Source organism: Phyllostomus hastatus, unplaced genomic scaffold (assembly GCF_019186645.2).
Source record: "Phyllostomus hastatus isolate PE091 unplaced genomic scaffold, TTU_PhHast_1.1 phas_contig_17, whole genome shotgun sequence".
Lineage (NCBI taxonomy): Eukaryota > Metazoa > Chordata > Mammalia > Chiroptera > Phyllostomidae > Phyllostomus > Phyllostomus hastatus.
Window position 1 is genome coordinate 3934605 of NW_025333664.1, and position 5300 is coordinate 3939904.

The window sequence follows — 5300 nt, forward strand, 5'->3', positions numbered from 1 at the left end:
ATTGCATATATATATATATATATGACACTTTGCATACAGTTTGGACATGCATGGTTTTCATGCATAGCCTCCTGATGTATGAACAAAATTTTTATTTTTTATTTCTTTTTTAATCCTCACCTAAAGAGTATGTTTATGGATTTGAGAAAGAGAGAGAGAGAAACATCAATGTGAAACATCAATTGATTGCCTTCTATACATGCCTGAACCAAATTGAACCTGCAACATTTTGGTGTACCAGATGACGCTCCAACCACCTGAGCCACCCAGCCACATAAACTTAAAGGTACACTGATGTTTAAATGCCCTTTCTAAGAGCTAGGCTGTATTATGTCTACAGGGAGAACTCAAATCCCTTGCAAAACCGCTGCTAACACCCATGGTTGTCTGCTTTCAAGCTCTGGACCATCCCAGTATTTGGTCCATTAATTATTATAAATATTAGGAAAAAGCCTACTCACAGCGAGGAAGGTGGACCTTCGTGATTGGGTGTTACCCTGCTGACCACGGTGAAACAAAAAAGCTGAAAATATTCCCCACTTGGCAACAGAAAGCCTGTGGATCTGCAAACATCAAGGGCCATAAGATTGGAACTAATGGGAATTGGAAGAAAATAAACCCTTTAATCGGTCTGTCATTGGTTTGTGGTTTATTGTCATGCCCATGAGAGTGGGGACTTCGTTTTGTTCCCTGTTGCATCCTCAGTGCCTAGAAGAGCCTTAGGCAGACTCAATAGTCATCTCCTCCTCCATAAACCACAACGAAGTACAGACTCTTTCAAAGAGGAGCAACACGCCCATTTATGAAACACCCTGAAACTGGCGAGGACTATTAAAATCCCATTTGCAGCTGAGGGAACAGAGGCCTGGAAAGATGAATGACTTGTTCAAGGTCACACAGGCAAGAAATGAGGGCTGGCAATGGGTTCCAAGATTTTCTGTCTTCCCTAACAGGACAGAAAAGCAGATACATTAGAGCATAAGCCCACCGATCTTTAAACAGACTCTCAAACCAGTGCTCTTTTGGGGGCAACTAACTCTGCCGCTTGTTGAGTTCATTTGGGGAAGAAAAAATTTTTAAAAGCTGCTCATTCTATGACCATACCCTGGGCGATTTGGAAGCATTCTTTCTTCTGTCCTCTCAACAACCTTAGGAGGTAGGGGCTATAATGCCCTCTTTTTTCCAAATGACAAAATTGAGACTGGAATGCACAAGATGTCTCGGGGCCAGGGGCCCACAGCAGTGGCAGGCAGATGAGGGCCTTTCTCAACTGAGACCCACTAAGTACAAATGCCACGTTCCTTGACCTCTCCCCCCGAAGCTGCTGATGACACAGATGCCGCCTGTTCAGGCGTTGGAGCTCAGCAGCGCAATGCTTTTTCTCTTCCTCCTTGGTTTCCTCTTTTAGAATATTGGTCTCTAAAAACTATAGAATATTGGCCTCTAGGCTGCTCTGTGCCACAGACTGCACACGGCTACCACATTTGTGGGGTTTATTATCATTCTCAATAGCAACTCGTTTGTGTTGAGAGCTGGTTGCTGGTTGCATTTTGCTCTTTATTTGGCTGGAGCCATCTTGTTCTCCCAGACACACTGGGAAGCAGGTGCTGTCACCTGAGGCTTCTCCCCACTGCCTTAATTGAGTAAACTAACGATGGCCATTGCTTCACAAGGGTCCTTGGTGACAGGGTTGCCCTAGTCAAGCTGTGGGCTTGAAGGACGGGAAGAGGGAAGAACCACGGAAGAGAAAACCACCACCCTTGAGCAAAACCAGTATTTCTTAACATCGTTGGGGTCCTATTGACCTGTTGGAGACTTTGATGGCACTTTGGACTTATTCCCAGAAACACATCCATCAGTACGTAGGAACCTTTGGTCCAGTTTATACACGCAGGTGTCTCATTCCCAGGCTCCTGAGGCCCAGACTGAGAACCAGTGCTTGAAACGCTTCCACAGCCTGTTACAATAGTTTCCCAACTATTTCAGATTTCTAACCTGGGGCCGGTTTGATCTTCTGTGAGCTCCACCCCTGTGCTCTTCCGCAGATGCCATTTAAAGCTCTGTCTGGGAGATGCCGACATGCAGAATAGCTCATTTTAAGAATTAGCATGAGAAAAAGAACCAACTATGGGTGGGTTAGGAATCTTTGAGAATTTCCCATCCATCATTGACGCTTACTCTTAGGATGTCCCCATGAGGGATAAAGTAAAATGAAGTGGAAAATGAAGCTGATTACTGAGATAATTCAGGACAATATTCACTTTTACGTTGCAGTTTTAGAGAAGTATTAAAATGTTCCAGGAATGCACAGGGCTTACATGAGCCGGCCCTGGCCACCCCTCCCAGCTCACGCTGGCTACTTTTCTCTCCCTGACTGTGCTGGTCCTCCTTCTCCTCACCCTCGCCGCTCCCACACCCTTGCCTTGCTGTTCCCATTCCAGAAACACTCTTCCCTGGGTGCAAAAAAAAAAAAGAAAAAAGAAAGGCAATAGTAAATGCTTACACAAATAGGGAACCTTTGCAAAGAGGCAGCTTTTGGAGACCTGGGGAGGACATACATTTTAAAAAGATGTTTTATTTTAAAAAAAAAGCCACCACCAAACCAGAAAGAGGGCTCCCCAGTGCTTGTCACACTGGAAGATCTCTTAACGGGGCTCCTCACCACTTCCATCCTCCTGGTAACAGTTAACTTAATTCAGGTCAGGTTGCTACCACCACGACCACCACCACCCCCGACGCCCACCATTTCCTCTCCCCCACCCCCCCGAACCCACCCCAGGAAACCGCACAGCATTCTGGGCCGTAAGGAAAAGTACTCAGCAAAAGGATGCTAAATGCTCAGAAATGTGACCTTCTTCTACTTTTACATTTTTTCAGAAGTAATTATTCTGTTGGATCAATCAGTGGCAACTCATCCCATGACGGCCATCTTTCAAAAAAAAAAAAAGGGAAGGAAACACATTTAGCTAAGAGCAGCAGTTCCCATGGTTTTAAACCCAACAGTTTTGTACTTTGTTGACAAAGGTCCTCTGGACTCATCTAAAAAAAATATATATATATATATGGATGTAGATGTATCTCCACATATATTCTCATCTATGTACATGCAAACATATGGTATTCTGAAACTCACAGGGCCCTGCTCATCAACCATTGGAGACTACACCCCTTACGAGGGACTGGATGAGGTGAAACCTCTAAAGCACAGCATCTGGGACACAGGAGTCCCTTGATGTGCCTGTGCTGTTGATGTCACTGTTGTGTGCAGGTCATTCTGCCCCCTGCAGTCAAGCGCTGCCCGTGCGTCGCCGCAGCAACGCCTGCTCCCAACCGCTTTCCCAGCTTCGGCAGGGGCTCCTGTCACGACACAGTTCTCCGGCGGCCTCTGGCATTCCTGCGCATCTTCCGAGCAGAGGCACCGTCGTCAGTTGGTCCTGGTCTTTCGTCTCAAGGATTTTTTTTTTTAGCAAACGGCCTTGGAGGACCGAGATCATGTCTCTTTCCGGAGCGGAAGGGCAGGTGTGTTTGCTGCCCCGAGTACGGGAGAGGCCGTCTCCCTCCGGGGCTGGGCCTGCTCAGGTTCCGAGCCCACCGCGGGAGAGCGGGGCTTCCTGTGCTCAGGCTGCTCTGGTTTTGACACACACCCCTCGTGTGCACAGAATCACACGCCCCCACGGGACTTCGGGGGGCACGGGGAGATGCAGATAGGCAGCTAAAGTTCTTCTGATGCTGTAGGAGAAGTCCTTCGTCTGTGCATAGCGCCTGCCTAATATCCTTAGAGGGATCTCAGGGAATTGGGATGTCCTCGCCAGGGTGGCCTTGGGTAGTCGTCTGGGACCTGGGGTCTGGGGAGGGCCCCCCTCCCCACCCAGGGCTGATAAGAACAGCCCGGTGTGCCTAGACTCTACAAACCACATGACTCATGCTGAACGCCTGCTTTCTTCGGAGAGTCTGAAGTTTTTGTACGCGCCACGCAGGGGCTGCTGACGTGATCAGCCCCCATAAAAACCCTGGGTGCGGAGGCCCTCATGAGCTTCCTGGCTGGCCGCATTCCACGTGGGTTGTTACAGCTCGTTACTGGGGGGAGGAAAGGGTGTCCTCTGTGGCCGTGGGGAGAGGACTCTTGGCAGCGAGAACCTGGTTTCCTCTGCCCTCGCCCTTCACTGTGACAGGTCACGGCCACCGTGAGTCTGACTATGTGCTGAGGCCTCTGGACCCTCCTCCTGCATCACTGGACCTGGGGGTGGCCTTGGGGACCCCCGACGTAGTCTCTGACCCCAGAATCTCACGTCTTCTCTCTGAATTCATGACCCTGTGGCGGGCTAACCTTAACCTGAAGGAGGGGGAAAGCTCAGACGTTCCACCGTTCTTGGCAGGAACATCTCTTGGCCTTTCTCAGGACCCGTGTGGGTCTGGTGTGTGGGCCTGGTGTATGTGTGTGCGCGGTGGTGAATGCCAGGTGTCGGTCCACGTGGGCTTTACATGCCCTGCTCATGGTGAGGCTTTGAGGGGCAGGCACCGGATCTAAGACAGTCTAGCAGAATCAAATCTCTTGCTTCTCCTCTGACCACAAACCAAGAAGGGTGCGACATGGGGCAGCTGCTTCGCAACCACGAACATTAATTTAGTAGAGAAAGTGGGGCTCAGACCCTGGGCCTCGTGGATGCAGTTGGAACACCCCAAAACCAGCTGGTCTGGAAGCCAGCTGGCCCCTGGATGGTTTGAAGGTCCTTGAGTTGACCCATTTCCTTTATTTGTTTAAGAGGGATTGGATGCGGTGTTGGGTCCCTCGTAGCAGGAGTCCTGGCTGATACAGATGACAGCTGTTCAGAGAAGGTGGGTCCCCCCGTTGTGGTGTAGAGGACCAAGCCTCACCAAGCGGGCCCCTCCCTCAGGAACCCTGAGACTAACAGCAACAATAACCAACCTCCCAGCAATTTAAAAGCACCTCCTAAGCTCAGAGGAGCAGGTAGGAACTGAACCTGGTTCCATTTCAGGTGACTTCCAGCCCGGAGATGCTGTTTCCAGGCAGAGGTATGTTGTGGCAGAGATGTGTACAGGAACGTGGACCTTCACCTGAAGTGTGAAGTGTGGGATGATGTAACCATAGCAACATGAGGTAAAGAGCCAGCTGCACTTCCTGGACCACAGCTTTGCCTGCACCAGCCTCGCCTGCACTGCACCCCTCTGCGCACTTTGGGGAGGGGCAAGGGAATAACAGAAGTAGGAGGTGGAGGCTTTACTTCGGTGCCAGAACCCAGGCAACACGGAAGAACGACTTTTTCAAGGATGTTTCATGA